The following is a 17,493-nucleotide window of genomic DNA, read 5'->3' as shown; positions in this document are numbered from 1 at the left end:
AGGTGTCTTGAATTTCAGCAGGTTAATCAAGTGACAAATGGGTTGGTTGGGCCAATCTTTACTGTTGTGGGAATTTTATTGCTTAAGCCAATAATTAAATTGTCTACACACAAACTGCCTCACAATAAAAATATGTTTATGACAAGACTGTCTTGTTAATCTTGATGAACCAGACCCCCAACTCTTTAAAGACTATGTGTACATGTAGGCTCAGTGCAAGTATGAGTTTCTTGCTTGTATCATTTATAAATTATGCTATTATATCCATGTATGCAAGAATTATGCAATAACACAAAAAACACTTGATGTCCAACATTTTATAGCAGTGAGGAGACTGAGTTTCGAGCTGCTTCTGGGATAAGTATACATACTTTCAAAAAAGGTGCATGGGTCTTAGGGATTCAAATATTCAGTGAAGTGGCAATCTGGATAACAGTGGTTTACAACTACACTGTATTGTATTTAGATATTAACAGTGTGATTCCAAGTTGTGGATTTTAAACTACTAATATTTGTGCATATTTTTAATGTTGACAGAAATCATATCCTCAAGAGGTTATTCAAACACTTAGCTCTTTTGGAAAACACAAGTTGACGGGATCTAAAATTTAGAAATGACGTTCCCTATAGGTATTTCCATTCACACCCTCTTAAAATTAGATTTTTCCTTAATGAGAAAGATTTGAGGATAACCCCCCAGTCATCCTGGAATTTCAGTAATGCTCAATTAGCAGAAGTCTAAAACTTTCCAGAGCAGTTGTCTCGATCATTGAGTCATCCTGGCTGTACACACTGATAAAAATCTCAGGCTATTCTTTCATTTATTTGTCTCTCCATTTATTTGTCTGCCTTGGTAGATACAAACAACAGAATTTAAAAGTATTATATAATTCTGAAAGTTTCTTCCAAGGGACAAATCACCTCTGGGCAAAGTGTAACCATGGAAAATTCCAGGCAGCAGAGGATGTTTTCCTTTCCTTTGGAAAGTACTGGTATTTTAAAATGAGGTTATATAGATGCAGGCTGCAATGAGCAGTTATGTCAAGCTTCATTTCAGATGCTTCTGAAGACAGAACCGGACAGACCCGTCTCCATACTCAAAAGAGCTAACTTAACACCATGACACTTGAAAGAGAGTTTCACCCCCCTTAACATTGGTTTTGGAAGAGAAGCTCCCTCGGGTCCTTCCCACGGGTGAGGCTTGCAGACGCCTCTGAGTAGCTGTTGTTTTTGCAGGACCAAGGGACCCCCAGTGGGTTCTGCCTAGTGGAGGATGTTGCTTTTTGTCTAGCAAGAGCATGGGGGAAGCAGGAGACCCTGAGTTTTTGTTTAATAGCTTGTTTGTAAATGTTGTCTTGATACTTTTATTCCCGAAGTATTCATTTCCTGTCTGCAGAAATACAGCAGATGCTAAACTCCTGTGTTTTTAGCCTGTGTGGCCTATAAACTGTGCTTTGTGCCAGGAGGCAGTGAGGTCCCCCTGCTGAAACCCCACTTCATGCCCCTTCAGAGAAGGGGCAGGCAGCAGCTGACACCACTAGCACATCAGCCAGCAGCAGGTCCAGTTGCAGGAGTTTTTCCTTAAGTGGAAAGGAAAGAGGAAGGGATGATGCTCCCAACACCCCTGGCACGTTCTGGCCAATGTGGTCATTTTAGTTTCACCTGATAATGGAAAAACCGGTACATCCTATCTTCCTTGCACCCCAATAACTTGTGGGTTCCTTGCAGCAACATAACCCCTGTTATTGCTCAGAACAAAGGTGACAATGTATGCTGGATCTCAGATTGCTTCCACTGGTGCTGTGCTGCCTACTGCCCAGGTCCCATGGTTGGTGGTTCAGGTTTTTCAAGAGCCCAACTTTATCCTCAGGCACATAAATGAAGGGCCAGACTTCTTTATTTTTCCCTGGGAACTCAGCCCTTTCAATCTCGTGTAAGTGTTAAGGGTTAGACTGGATGCTAAACACATCTTGCTATTTTACTGCCTAACAGTGAGCTGATCTTTCAGAAGGATGTAAAAATGGGGAGAGGGAGGGAAAGGAAAATGTAGTAGTGTGTTTCACACTGAGTACTGAGTTTTGCCTTTTGAATTCATTTAGGTCGTTGTGTTACCAAAGAGATAAACAAATTGGAGGGATTTCAGAAGGAACCAGCAAATATTGGGAGTGGAAGGAAAGAAATCAGAGAAAACTGTAGAATGACTGCCTGGTGATACATTAGATTATTTAATGACTAAGGAGAAAAGACATTGCAAAGGACTATAAATGTTTTCAGTGTGCAAACATAGGAATGAAAGAAATTTAGTTCAATGCACCCAAGCATGATCAAAAGGCATGGGCAGATGAAACTTAAATGGAAATATGTTTAGATTTAAAAAAAAAAAAAAAATTCAGTTGGAAAGAACCTGAAGTATCTGCAAAGGAATTGCTAAAGCCTTCATATTGCTTGTGACTTCTGAAAGTGCTTTGGACAAAATACTGGCAAGTGTCCTGGGGAACCAACTCTGCTCCTTCTAGGGGCGAATGACTTAATGGATCTCTGTACATAGGGTATTATGTGATTGACCTTAATTAGCCCTTAATGTAACAAATTTCTAAATGTGAGCTCTTGAGTCAAAGGTTCTTACATGTGTTAATTCTTTAATTTTCTAGGTTGGGCTGGATTCTGAAGGAAAGGTCTCACATATACAATGATTCTATTTTTAATGTGTGCTAATGACCTGCTGTGTGACTGTAGGCATGTAGTCTTTGCCTTTCTGTCATGCCTCTCTCCAAAAACACAGCTGAATGTAGGGCAGGATCCCCACAGAGCTCAGGTTTGGGCAGTGAGGGAACCAGAGCCATATAGCATGCATCTGAGCTGTTGTGCAAACAAGTACCAAGGCAGAGGGGTTATTTTGTAGGTTATGCATAGATGCTGACTTCTCCACCATGTCTAAAATAGCCAGCACCAGGAGGAGTGGCTGCGCTCACACTGAGTGAGAGATAGGCCATGCTCCCTATGTACAGTGCCGCCAGAAACTGGGGATTCCCCCGGGCTCCTTTGTAATCGAGAGAGTCATCAATCATCCAAAAGCGTTTCTGTGGGTTGTGAAGATTATTGCTTTTTGCTGCTCACTGCATGAGACAGTCTGAAGAGTGTTTTTGTCTCTTTCCTTATATTTTCTCCATTAACCTTAAGTCCTGAACAGTAGGTGATGAGAAAACAAACAGCGAAGAGATTCGTTATGGTCAGGAGGGGTTGCTACTCCTGGTCTGAGAGTGGATCTGGTATGTTAACTCTCAATATTTTCATAAATCAAAGAACCTGGTAGTAGCATCGAGTTGTTTAATCGATTAAACATGGATTATTCTAGACCATTATCTTTAGGCACATCAGTGCTCGAGAAGTAAGATGCTTGAAAGCTGACAGAGTTTATTAAATACCAGGTTTGGTCTAAGCTCTCAAATCGTTATGTAGTCTCAAATTTCCCATACTTTGGGAAATCAGAGAAGACAGAGACACTAGAGATCGATAGATCTCCCTGCTTCTTCTGATTCCCACGTTTTGCAAATATGTGTTCCGCAAGCCTCAGGGTTTGGAACAGCAAAAATAATGAAATCTGAGCCCAACTTCTTATGATTTCACGTTGGTAGCTGTGGTTTTGACCCCTCCTGATGTTTTTTTTCTGTGCTTTAGAATCAAATAGCAGTCTTTTTTTTTTTTTTTTTTTTTTTTTTTTTTTTTTTTTTTTCTGTTAAATTCAATCACGATTGTTTTGACTAATTTGTAACATCTATAAGCCCTGTAGATTGTGGCAATGATTTGAGAACATGCCACAGATTTCCAGACAGAAAATCAACATACCTTCAAGTGGCTTTATTCATTCCCTCTCCTTTACTCTTTTTCTCTTCAAAAACTCTTGCTATATATTAAGTGTTATGAAATGAATTCATTGTGTTCTTTGTATCCCAATAATAGGGGAAATTATCTTTGTCCTTTTTCTAAAAGGCCTTGTTAAAGAATTCACAGAATTCATGACTCTTTTGATTAAATTAAACAGCAGGGTAACTTGAGTCACTCAGCTGTTACTTCACCTGTAGGCATAATTACCATTAGTAATAAATAATATGTATATATATAAAGTACTCTGGAAAGTTCCTAGTGCCTGGATTTGTTCTGCAAACCATATGTGTTTATTAATTTCCTAATAAGAATTCAAGAAAGCAGTGAATAATATAAGAAAATATTCATTAATGCCCCCTGTCCGTGCTATGTTTCTCTTTCTATTACAGCTCTGTCAAGAGCTCAGCTGCAGTCCTCTTACTTATGGTTGAGTCACACATGCTTCTTAGGCTGGAGGATGGTATGCAAAATTTAGATGCTGGCTGGAAGTTTCAAGGCCCTTTTGTCATATAGCTTTTTCCTTTTTCCTCTTTCACTCTCTGTTTCCACAAATGGACAAATTTCCCTTCCCTCAGGATGCTCTGATTCCTTCCGTTCAGTAAAAATCCAGCAACTGGCGGCTCGAACAGTGCAGCCCTGAGCCAGTTCTCACTGCTGTGAACAGAAAGGAGCCCTGGCAGGCAGAGAGTTGTTAAAAGTCAGTAACGTAGCTCTTGCTCAGCACACAGGTCGCTGTTTGGCTGTCTGGTTGATTTAATTGATCCACCACTCCAAGCCGTGCTGAGAACGGGCAAAGGAGAAAGTTCTCTGCAGCACAGAGGTCTGCAGGGTTCATTCCTTTGTGGCCTTTTTTGACACGTCAATACTCATGGCTTACTATTACAGTTTAAAGACTCATCTCCTGGGCGTAGAAAGGAATTTCAGGTCTTCTGAAAATGGTGGTGTCTCATGATGAGTTGTTCCCCACTGAACCGAGGGAGCTTCTCCTGCAGATACAGTTTGAAAAAGACAGGTGTGCTCTCTGGCTGAATCAAAAAATAAGATTAGGAATATATAGAAGATGAGGGAGAAATGATAGGCTTAAAAAGAAGAAAGGATATAAAAAAGTGTCCAGATCTGGTTTGCTCTAGTTCAAAAAATAGGCTTAATCAGTTAATTTAGACTTTCCTGGATAAGGCTAGTGCTCAAATGTGAATTTGCAAAGCTTACTTCAATTTGAAGTGAGTTGCACACTAATTCCTTTTGCAAGGAGGGAAGAAAGAAGGCGGAGAAACAACCCCTTCTCTCTTTTTTGGAGCGTTTGCATTGTGCCCTTTCTCCTGAAAATTTTCACTGAGATATCCCTCTAGGGGTACTTAATTCTTCAGGGCCAAGTACAATGTAAAGCAAATACAGGTGTGCTGCTTGTAAAGGTTGTAAGATACTTTCTAAATTAACAATTTTGTGTATTGAATATAACATAAACACAGCAAATATAACATGTGAAGCATGTCCTGGGTATTTTTCTACCTTTTACATTTCAAAAAATTATCTCAGTAGACCTCTCTGATGGCTGAATAAGCAGTGAGACACTTCCCTGTCCTGTTCTTAGCACTAAGCCCTGAGACTTGTTTAAGACACATTGTAAAAATGGACCCAAGCTGTGCCCAGTTTTGAAGATGAATCTTCATATTTCAGGGCTATCAGTCTGGAAATTTACACAGGCATTAAACAAACACCCGCCAAACTGAAGTTATCTCTCGACAGATGCAGCAATAGGCTGCCATATCAGCTCATCTGTCTTCGACCTGTCAAGGGCCCCAGGTAATCATTCTTTGAGTCATAGTATGATTCTGGGAATTAATAAATGTGCCAACTCAGATTTATCCAGGTTTGTATTAGTCAAAAGTGTTTTAAGCTGTGTATTTCTACTCATTGCCAATTAATAACCTCACCAGCTCAAATGCAGTGCTGCTTTAACGTGGCCACTAGAACAAATCAGATGGACAGACGCTGCTTGTTAACATCGGGTTTTATTCGTGTTCAGTGTACCGGTACGAATTGTAGTTCCTTGACAACACCTATAAATATCAGTATGTTTTCTGGCCTTTGAAAGTGAGAAAAGATTTGCAAAGGTTTTATTTGTTTCAGTAATTTCAGTATAATTGCAGCAAGGTTGTCAAAGTTATTTCCATTGCAGAACCTTCTTTATTCACCAACCCAGGGAAAAAGAAAAGTTAAAAATAAAAGGTTTTCAGTAAGATTAAAAAAAAAAAAAAAAAGAATCCCTGAAGTATTAACTTACACAACCAGCACTTGTCAAGTTGTGCATTGCACATGAGTGATGTGTGTGGCAAGGAGCAGCATCCTGGCTCCTCCGATAATCGCTTTTGTGCTTTACCTGTGGGTCTTGCTCACTGCTGCGAGGCGTACAGCTGGCCCAGGGGTGCCAAGCAGATCTGCTTCCCAGGGGCTGCCTTCCCAGAAACTTGTAAACCACAATGGATTGGCCATGTACGGGGGAAGGAGGCAGGTACAGACGTCACCAGCCATCTGCCAGAGTCTTTATGTTATCTGATTATGGACAGGTTTGTCTGCAATTTTTGAGTGTGGAGTAAGCGTTATTACTGTCTGGCTCAAAGGAATGCTTTGCAATTTCAAATTTAAGAGCTGATTGACATCCCCGTAGAGTGGCACCTTTGCTTTCCTCTCACAGGTTCCTTGCGTGTTCCTAACCATGTGCAGAAACCATAATGAGAGCATGAAGATTGCTTCAGTCTTTGGGCCCATTATGGTGCTCTAGTAGCAGCTTGCAGTTAGCTAGCATATGGTCAAATATTCCCCAGTGAAACTTTATTATTATTATTATTATTATAATATTTTAATATTTTTTCTGGGAAGCAGAAAGGATCAGAATAGGACTGCTAGACGTGTTTCATCCTCTTCAGCCTATCTGACTTCACAATATGAGGAGCGGTGGTTTGTTTTTTCAGAAGAAAGCTTGAGAGGCAGACACAGAGGTCTAGAGCTAGATGGAGGAACATCCATTTCTGTAGTGCTGCAGGAATGTAACCATTGAAGTTCAACATAGAGGAACTAGCCAGCAGACAGGTGGAAGTGGGGTTTTGTGGATGTCTGTACCGAATGTGGAGCATGGGGAGAAAACGTCTGATTAAAGCTTCCTATTCAGTAAGAGGCATGCTCATAGACTTCTGTTCCTTGTCACCCTGTATTACTTTTCCCTTGATTGCTAATTAGTTACTTAAAATTTGCAGGAGCACCCTTCACTGTGGCAATGCTGAAATAAACAATATTTGTTGTTGTTGTTGTTGTTGGTTTGTTTCTAAAAGGCAACGTCATAACCCCTGTTGAAGGTGGAGGGCAGTAGTCCCCAGATAGTTGCTGGGGGGTTTCATTTTAGACTCTGGGGTACAGGAAGAAGTGATGCATTTGTGGGCAAAACAAAATATTGGGAAATAAAATTAATTTATTTTTCTGGATGAAGGACGACAGGTATTTGCAAACAGTTCAGGCTTGCCTAGTCAAATCTGCTGAGCAGAAAGCAGGAGCTCACACTGAAGTAGTTTCACCTTTGCCCTCCCTTTAATCCTGAGCTGCCATATTTCCTATTAAACTTTCTTCACTCTGCTAATGCCATTTCTGCACTGCCACTTCCAGTTCACAAAACATTCCTGTTCTTCTGAAACTCCCTGCTGTTATGTGAATTGCCCTGGTGATTAAACATTGTTATTTGTTTGTTTCTGTACAATACAATGAATGTTGCATTGCACTTGCAATGAAATTTCTGTGCAAGATGATGTAAAGCATTCACTCGTGCCAAGCAACCTACATTTGAACTAATGCTATTACAATAGGCCAGTTTGAATCAAAAGTGACAGGATACATGGTGTTACAGGGGAAAAGCCAAAAAGGAAAAAGAAGGGAAAAAAAAAAAAAAGCATCACAGGGTCCTGTTAGCCCAGCAGCTAGGCAAAAAGTAAAAAGTCCTACAAAAGACCTCCATCCTCCATCATTTACTTGTTATGACTGAACTCAGTTATGTAGTCTGAATGAAATGGATGGAATAACAAGAAAAAGGCAATAAAAAAATAAAAACTTAGAATGTCTGTCCCTCTTAGGCTGAGATTTAACTGTTGTGGCAGTACTGTTTTTCATTGTTTCTATTAAAGTATAATCCAGTTGACTTCAGGACTCTATCATGTTAGGGACTGTCTCTGTATAAAGTCCCTGAAGTGAAGAAGTTTGCATTTTTTTGCAAATAAATGTATGTTTCTAACAAGACAGCAACTAAAAGTAGATAACAGATTCTTTGTGGGAAAAAAAAAAAAAAAAAAAAAAAAAAAAACACCTTTCTAAGCTCATAAAAATAAATAGTAAAAAAAAAAAAAAAATCTTATTAAAACAAGCAATGGAAAACAAAACAAAACAAACAAACAAAAACAGACAAAAAAGAAAAAAAGTTTGACCAGCTCTCAACATAACCATTTCAGATGCCTAAAAGTATTGTCTGGGACTGATTCTTAACTCATCTGCAGAAATATAAAATGGAATCTCGCTATATTTGAGAAATGTAAACCAGTGATTTAGAACCATAAAATTGGTGTTAAACACTGAGTTGGTTCTGACTTTGGCATGATAAAAGAGCAAAACTTTTGAGGCTACTTTATCTCTAGGCATTCCCTAAGCAGAAGAAATATCAAAGAGATGATTCCCTTGAAGTTGTTATATATGATTTTAACATAATCTTTAACAGTCAAAGTCTTTGGGTCTGGGACAACACACATGTAATTAAGAGCCACGTTTTATTGCTGTGTGTAATTAAAGAAAAGAACATTTCACTTTTAGCATTGAAGTGCAAACTTGAATTTGAAGACCTGCATCCTGTTCTCTGCTTTCTCTTTACTTATCTGTCCGTAAAATGGGCCAGAATCCTTTGTCATGATCATACTGCAGCAGCTCACTAATGGAACATTTGAGTGTAGGACAGTCAGAATATTACTCATATCTCCTTAGAACTGCTGGGTACTTCTGCAATGCTGTTGAAATATTATACTTGAAGAAGTCATTACCTCAAAGCCTTTTTTCTTGCTGCTTTCAAATGGGAATATTGTGTTCTTGCTAAAGAAATGGACGTAAATAGAGAAACATATAGAGCTGAAGTTATTCTTCTCTTCCCTGCCAATGCATTAATTCCTGACAATAAAAGCCTGTATTAGGTGAGTGCTAAAAAAGCAGGTACTATGTGAAAGCCCGTAATATTGAGGAGAAAGGATGTTACGCATGACAATATTTCTGACAGGTCTGTGGATGTCATTCCAGGGACAGCCCTTGAGGCATATGTGCTTCATAAATTGCAGGGACAAAAGAAAAAAAAAAAAAAAGAACCTTTGCCAAGGGTTGTGGCAGGGTGGAAGATGTGTGAAGGGAAACCCTGTGGAGTTGTGTGTGGCTTACCTGGAGTAATTTATGCCTGTGTTCTCAAGCGTAAATTGCTTCCTGCCTCTACGTTTCAGGAAATGCCTTTAATCACCTAATATGTGACTTGGTGTGGGTGAAGAACTGGTAAACACTGTCTCTTCAGAGCTCTTCAGAGCTTCAGAGTGCTCAAAAAATGCCTTGGTTCCCAGACCTGGGCTGGCCCCATGTGCTCCATTCAAAAACAGCCCTTGTTGACCACTAAATTAAATAAAAAAACTCTTTTCCTTTATTGCAGTACCAGAGCTTCCTATATCCAACAGAAGAAATAACTAATTGATTTCAGTATAGGAAACAAAGAAAAAGACTGTTACTGTTTTTATTATTTTATTCAATTTCAATCATGTTAAAATGCCCATGATGAGAAACCTCTAACAATTAATTGTACAAGATCTTAACAAATGTAAACATAACTTGGGGGAACACAGAAATGTGTTGTTGTTTTGTTTTTCTCCTCTACTATTTTCCAGTTCTATCTAACAAGTATTGTTTGTAACAGCAGCAGTGAAGAAGAGAGGAGAGGAAAAGAGAAAAATAAATAAAGTGTTATTTTTGAATGGACATCTCCCCTTAAGTAATTTGTTTTAAAAATCTGGGACATATTTTGTCTCAATCTGCTGGTGAGGGGTAGCAGAAGAAAAGAAGTTATCTTAAGACCTTAAAAACTGCAGAATCAACTTCCAGCTCGGCAAGATTTTGTCTTTGTGGAGAAGACTTAAGGATCAAAGTAATTATCTTTGCTATTGCATTTTAGTTCAGTGTAGAAAGCTTTCATGTTAGATATATCCATTTTCTTTGTATGTAATTATGGCCCACAATAGATCTATCTCCTACCAAACCACAGTTCATTTTGAGTGATTTCAGCGTGTGCTGCAAAGGAATAAGTTGTCTTTCTGTGCTTTTATTAATGCTATAGAGATAAGATGTGCCTTGTTAGTAAGGTCTGCTGGGTTGAACTAAGTTTAGTCCTTTACGTTTTTATTTGTTTGCTGAATTCCATTTTTATGCGTTATCTCTCCTCCTTGATTCTGATAGTCCTGTCTCACTGAGATATCACAAAGAGGTCTTGCAAACCGAGCTGCAGAGCCGGCTGTTGCTGGAACAGAAAATGCTTCGTATTTGGAAAAGAATGTGAAGCATGTCCAGGCTTTATTGTTCTTTTATTTTTTGCTGGTGTTTGATTTCTCTGATTTCTTTACTTTTAGTTCCCTAGTGCATCAGTGTAATATTGATACCCTTACCTAAGCATTTAGTTGTAGGATTTGATGAGAAGTGATTCGTATAAAGCGAATTTGTGCTGAGTTGGAACAGACTCCTTCCTATCTGAGGCTCTGTATTGCTGGAAAGTCCTGAGTTTGCTGTTCCAGGGACACACCACAGGAGTTGCGATTTCACAGGGCTGCAGAGATACCAGTGTTAGCACCCTGCATTTAGTAAATAAAACTTTGCAGGTGGGATTTTGGCCCAGCTTTCCTCATATCAGTGTTCTAGTGGGTCTGATGGAAGCAGAGCTTAGTGCAGCACCAGAAAATGCTTTTGAAAAACTCTGTTTAGTCAAAAGACGTCTGGGAGGGAAATTCTTGATACTAGTTGTATACATTTTTGTGAGATAAAATCCCAAACATTAGCAGGGCTTCAGCCAAACTGAGTAAATGGGTTACCATGCTTATGAGTTATCCAATTCCTCTATCATTTTATTTGTAAATCCTCACACATTTTGTCTGACTCTTGTCATGTTTTCCCACTTCACAGTGATGGCTTTTCCCTCCAGCAGAGAGGAGGGCTGTGGGACCAATTACTTCAGTGTGAGTGAGGTTATGTTTACACTAGAAAGCTTGCTCTTGCAAATTTTATCGGTCTGCAACAGCTGACTCCACCATGTGCTCAGAAAACAGAAATGTTGTGGCTTGAACTGATGTGCTCTCTTACTTCATGCAGTCTCCTGGCTAGTTAGTGAGCTGTGGTCATACAGCACAAGTGTTCCCCAAATTGCTCCCTTGCATTGTGTACTGCAGGATGTGCTTTTCTGTGGTTTTACTGTGAGGCACCAGAGAAGAGCACAGACTGGTGGGAACAGCTTTCCACATTCTGTTTCCATTGCTACTTAACGCACCCAGCAGATACTACTCACATCTGGGGGCTGTTTATAACTATGCTACCTAATTTTCCTGGAGCTAGAGTAATTTAATCAACTAATTCTGCTGCAATGGAGCTGATGGTTGTGTGTTTTTTTTGTTTGTTTGTTTTGTTTTGTTTTGTTTTGTTTGTTTGTTTGTTTTTTCCCCAGAAGAGAAAGTAGATGCTGAGTGGGAGCACTTCATAAGTGGTAGAGGTGATGGAGCCAGCTCCCTGACGAGTCTTCTAGCACAAAGCAGTACCTCTAAGGCTGATAAATGAAGTGTGAAAGCACACTGTGATGTAAACCAAAACTGCATGGAAGACCTCACAGCAATCAGGAGGATGGGCAGTAGGGAATTTTTTCCAGCCTTCCAGAGCAGGCCGCTGGTATGTGTTACTTCTGCAGTTCTGAGGCATAATTTAGTTCTTTTTCTCTTATATCTTCCACTGTGAGGTACACGTTGTACTGAGAGGACCATGTTCAGCGTGGTGGTTGTTACAGAGGAAGGCCAGCAGTGAGTATTTGATGACAGCAGGGTGTGAGAGAGAGGGCTGAAGAACCTCTGGAGGCCAATGCTGAGCGGGGAAAGCCAGGCTTGGTGTGCTCCATGTCCACGTTGTCCCCCTGAAGCAGGAGCCAGCTGCCCTGCTATGAGCCTGGGGCTCCTCACAGAGCAACTAGGCTGTCTGAAGACAGGGATTGTTCCTGTACCCTGTCAGCAGTTTGACTTGTCTGGCCCTCTCTGAGGCCAGCAGTTCTCATGCTATTACTTCTTGCCATGTATTACGGAGTATTTTGCGATGGGAGAATGAAACAAAGAGTCGTCTGTTGGTTTTCAACAGGAAAGCACCAAGCAGAGTCACTGAGGATTGCTGAAGCTGAGGAAAATATCACTTTACTACTCTGCCTTAACATGCGCTTGACTGCTGCTTATTTTTAGTACTTGTATTGTGTACATACCTCAAATATTTAGGATGGTGTTGGTCATGTCAAAGGGAAGGAAAAAGGTGCTACAAAATATCTACTGGTTCTCATGTATTTATGCTGAACTTTATCACACATTTTTAGCATGTGCAAAAAAAAAAAAATTAAAAAAAATATTAAGTCAATCCTAGCAAAGAAGAGATCTGTGGGTTTGAGAGTTGCCTGTTAGCTGCTCTTGCACCACTGAAGTGCAAGCTGCCCACTGAGCCAGTTTGTTTACATGTGGCCATGGTTATATTTTTATTGACATGCAATGGAGCAGCTAAGGACTGATGAGTATCTCCTGGTAAACGCTGTTAAGACCAGCTTAGAAAGAGATGATGTTGCAGTGATCCAGAAATGCTGTACAAGGAGAGAAAATTATTCTTTTTTGCTAGGAAAGCATATCAGACGAAAGTAATTCTTTACGAAATAAGTTTAACTCATAAGCATTCCCCTTAATATCCTCTGCAACAGCTTGATCTGTTTGGAGGAGGGCTGTGGGATGTTAGTCTTGAACTTAGTTTTGTGTTTTTCAGTGCATGAGTACTGGGGACTTTCAAAAAAAAAAAAAAAAGGCAAGAAAGCAAGACCTCAGACTAAAGTCACTAGTGAGTTTTTCAATAAATATATACCTTTATGTCTTTATGTAATTTATTTTATTCTGCTAAGGGGCCTAGATCATTATGTTTATTAATTTATAAAAAACATTCCTTGTGTATTTCTGTTCTATAACAATCAAAGCTCTACTAGATGTCTTGCTCAGGCTCTTGCTGTATAGCTAGGACAAGTTTTTCAAATACAATACACACTCCAATCTTCTTGCCTTTATTTCTCAACTGCACAAAGGAGTGCTGTTTTTAAAGAGGATATGAGAGAGGACAGATTTATATGTTGTATATGGGAAAAGATGTTAAAAGTGTAGGATTTTACCCAAGTGCCTTTCCCATCCTCATTTGCTGGCAAGGTTCAGCCCAGTGTATTTCAATTTCCTCTTTTCTTCCTGTTCCCCAGAGACTCTTCCATCCCACTCCCACATTTACAACACTACTCAGCATGAATGGGGAGATCACACCAGAGAGGAGGAACCACTCCCAAATCGGAATGGTTACTGATAGTCTCCAGAAGCTGTGTAGATTGTGGTTCCATTTCACCACGGTCCCACCCTTCTCTCCCTCATAGCTGCTGGTGTCTGTGCTCCTTGTAACATCAGAACTGATGTCCTTGCTCCCCTGGATGGCCTTGGAGGGGAGCTGAAACAGCCTCTTGTCCACATAGACCTGGTATTTATCCAAGAGCATAAAGCTGAAGAGTTGATCTCTGTGGATAATTAGCCCCCACCAGGGCAGGAGGCATTTCCAAAAGACTCAGGAAATGTGTGTGGGTGTCTGCAGGCTGAGTCACTGGAATTGGGGGTTAAAAATCCTGTTTGGCTTTGTCACCATCATGGATGCAAACGTTGCATGTGACTCTTTCTAGAGGGCTCCTGGGACAGAGTACAGCATCTATACAGTGTTGTATTGATAACCATGTGCTTCCTGAGGCCTTGTGCTCTTAAAGGAATGAGATATAATCAGGTTGAGAAGAGAAATTTTACCATTCCCTCAAATTTGTCTGTTGGGGCCTCTACGCCAGTTGTTAAAACTTCATGGTGTGAATCTGGGCTATGAAAACAGTTGTCTTTCTGCTAAATGGGGTTGAGAGGATCAAGTAATTGCAAGTAGGACACAGCAGTGCATTCTGAAAAAGTGAGATGCATTTGGCATAGCCATCTTTTAGTTTATAATGAGGAGGCTCATTGAGTTAGTGTCATACAGTTATTGTTTTGATGAAAATATAGTTAGATTTTTTTTTTAAGTTTTCTTATACTTCCTGGGATATCTGATGTGTCTATGTATAAAAAAGACAAAAATCTTGTTTTACCTGCCCCCACAGAGCTAGCTGCAGGTATGTGAAATAGGTGGTGTACGCAATGTGACAGCTGATCTTTGTTTTTCTTGCCTTTTATAAACACCCAAAACAGGGCTCCACTGGTTTATCAGTGCTAAATATAAATTCCTGACGTTGATATATCTTGAAATCTTCCTTGCGTCAGCCATTTTTCATGAGAAAAACAAGTGTGCAATCCAGGTGTCGTTCACAAAAATGTCAGAATTTATAGCCTGACTATATCTAATGTTATCTTGTACAGGTGGATACTTCCAGCAGCAGTAAAAATCTCTGATTAATACTCTAGTCAGCTCTTATTTTGAATTGCTGATGTTAAGATGAGAAGCTAACCTAAAATGATTTAAAATTTAACTTTTCAAAGTGTTCAATTTAGGATTTGCATTAAGTCCCTGAATAAAAGGACTCTTTCCACTTACTTCAGTAGGCTCTGGATAAGGACTACATAATACATGGCTCTTAAGGTGTCTTTCCCTGTACTGAAGGAACAATAATAATAAATTCAGTATAAATATGTATTCAGATGTTAGAGAAGGTCATAATAAATGTGGTTATTTTTTTAAAAAGTGTTTAGACTTGAATGCATGCTGTGGCCCTTGGTTCCAATAACAGGCATGCTTCTTCTTAAGGATCTTATTTCATAAATGTTAATAACAGAATTTTGAAAATGTGTACTTTACAAGTACAAACTTGGGCCAGATGATTTCCTAAGTGGTCATTGACTTATAAAATGTCATGTTAAAGAACCAAATGCCATCTTAACTTGTAATTATATAGCCAATCACAATCAATGTACTAATCGCTATTAGAAAATCTAATACTTCCTCTTCGAAATGTTATCCTGATCATTAACATAATCAATATTGCATGTAGCTGTAACAATTGATAATAATGGAAAGACATTTAACACTTGTGGAGCACTATTCCTTCAGATTCAGTACAAATATTTGCCACTTGAACAGAAGCTGTAGTGGTTTTGACTTTTTTATTATAATTTATTTTTATTTTATTTTTATTTTATTTTAGTTTATTAGTTTATTTTCTAAAAGCTTAAGTATCCCCTGGTCTGTCCCTACCCAGGAAAAAACAGTGAGGCATATGGAGGAAAATCAAACCTGCTATGTTACTTTACCTCTTCTTGTGTTCCAGCATAGTTCCTGGCTAATTCATTATTTACACTTCTCTGAACTGAAACGTGATTTTTATGTATGTATGTATGTATTTATCTGGCACATTATCAGCCCTTGGATTTGTCAAGCAGAATAAGTGTGGCAGATACGTTTTAATTAAACTCATGAAATGATGTCCTTATTCTCTTCATGGCTAGCATCCTGTTCCAGATCTAGCCCCTGCTGAGGGAAGTCTCTACAGACAGATGATGTGTTGTGTCCTGCTCACAGACTTGGCTGGAAAGCTCACACTGAAGTCAACAGCAGCATTTTCCTCTTGGATCTAGCCTAAAATGTGTCAGTGCCTGAGTATTATTTCACTCAGCATTTGAGAATCACTAAGGACGACATTTTGTTTGTATACGGATATTAAAATTAAATATTCTCCTGATGCTGGACTTGCACATTGAAGTCACTATTTCCTTCAGTAAGATGGTATCTGCTATTACCATGTGAACAGAATCCTAAAATCCATTCATGGGATTAAATAGCACATATCTGTAGGTAGCATTATGTTTATTAGATTTTTCTCAGTTAATGTATTTTCCCCTCTCTTTCCTGTTGATTACTGTGGAGTGAAAAATGTGCTGATTCAACACCCATTCATGTAATGGTTGTTATACTCCCTGATACTGTAATTGGCCAAATAATTAAGTTATGCTTGCTACAGAAATACAACAGACCAAAACCGTCTGAGAATTTAGCATTAAGGTTGCAAGAAAATAGCTGTGAAATGAGGTTTCTTTCAGGGATGTATACCTACCTTCTGCAACACCAAGTTCTCTGAAAGTGCACTGTGCTTTGAGAACTGGAAGGCAAGTGAGGGACTGCAGAGTACCTTTGCTTCAGAACTGCTAAAAGCCAGGGTGAAGAGTACCTTTGCTTCAGGACTGCTAGAAGCCAGGGTGAGGTGAGAGCGTCCTTGGTCCAGGGAGGTGGGATAGCCCAGCATCTGTTCGCTGTGATGGCTTGTCATTTTGGGCAGTGTATTTACACATGTGAGGCAGAGACTTTAGAGACCACTTGCACATCAGTAATCCTGGAACCAGTGTGATGGAGAAACAGTACATTTGGATTAGCAACCAAAAGGCACAAGGATTTAGAGAACCTGGAATATTTTTCTAATTTATTTTTTTTTCCCCCTCCCCTGCCCATCTCAAATAAATTCAATGATGCCATGAATCATTTCAATTCATTTCAGTTTCAAATGTTAGGGTGCTACTATCCAAAGCATCTCTAAAACTTGAACAGTAAAAAGAGAGCTAGAAACATATCTGGTGCCTCTGATACAAGCATTCCTGTAAGATTTCCTATAGCTTCTCTTAGGACTTTTTGTGCTAATGGCTGAAGGATGTAAAACTTCTATTTAACCATTTCAAGATATAATAAAATTCTGGCTAAAGTCTGATTCCACACAAGAGAAACTCCATAGAATATTTCTCACATTTCCTGATTTGTTTTCTTTATCCTTATTATTTCAGCATCTTAATTTTTCTCATGAACACCATGAGTATGAGAATACTAAGGTATTGCTGGAGACCTTTTGGAGGTACCAAGAGGGAAAATGATGGTCCAGGATATTTACCTAGTGTAACTTTGTTACTTGTTTTTCAACAGATTCAACAGTAAGCTGGGAGAACCCTAGGAGAATGCAGAGAATGCTTTGCTACATGGAAAGGAATCCACAAGAAGGAAAACCCCCAAATAGCCTCACCAGATTTTGGATCAAGCCCATTAAAATGCTGTGCTTTGGACAATGATCAAAGAAGGGGCAAAATGAATCACCTCTATTTCTGCAGAAAGGTGGGTGAGGCACTTTTTTTTTTTTTTTTTTTTGTATAGGCAGCAAATGTTTCGCTTATCTATACTGTTGACTGGGTGGGGAAAAATGAAACAACAAAAAAAAAAAGGCCTGGACTGTGGCATTCAACTCTA

At 39.3% G+C, this 17,493-nt stretch overlaps 1 long non-coding RNA gene across 1 annotated transcript in view; it reads left to right on the top strand.

The window, feature by feature from the left end:
* LOC311445325 overlaps nt 1–17,493 on the top strand; it is a 243,321-nt gene that overhangs the window by 147,735 nt on the left and 78,093 nt on the right. Inside the window, exon 2 of the long non-coding RNA XR_014698344.1 lies at nt 17,176–17,361. This is a non-coding gene — a long non-coding RNA (uncharacterized lncRNA). The remainder of the gene's footprint in view (nt 1–17,175; nt 17,362–17,493) is intronic.

The sequence above is a fragment of the Aythya ferina genome (assembly GCF_964211825.1).
Source record: "Aythya ferina genome assembly, chromosome: 1".
Taxonomy (NCBI): Eukaryota; Metazoa; Chordata; class Aves; order Anseriformes; family Anatidae; genus Aythya; species Aythya ferina.
The sequence above is the reverse complement of the archived record's forward strand: the minus strand, read 5'-3'. Positions and strand labels throughout refer to the sequence as shown.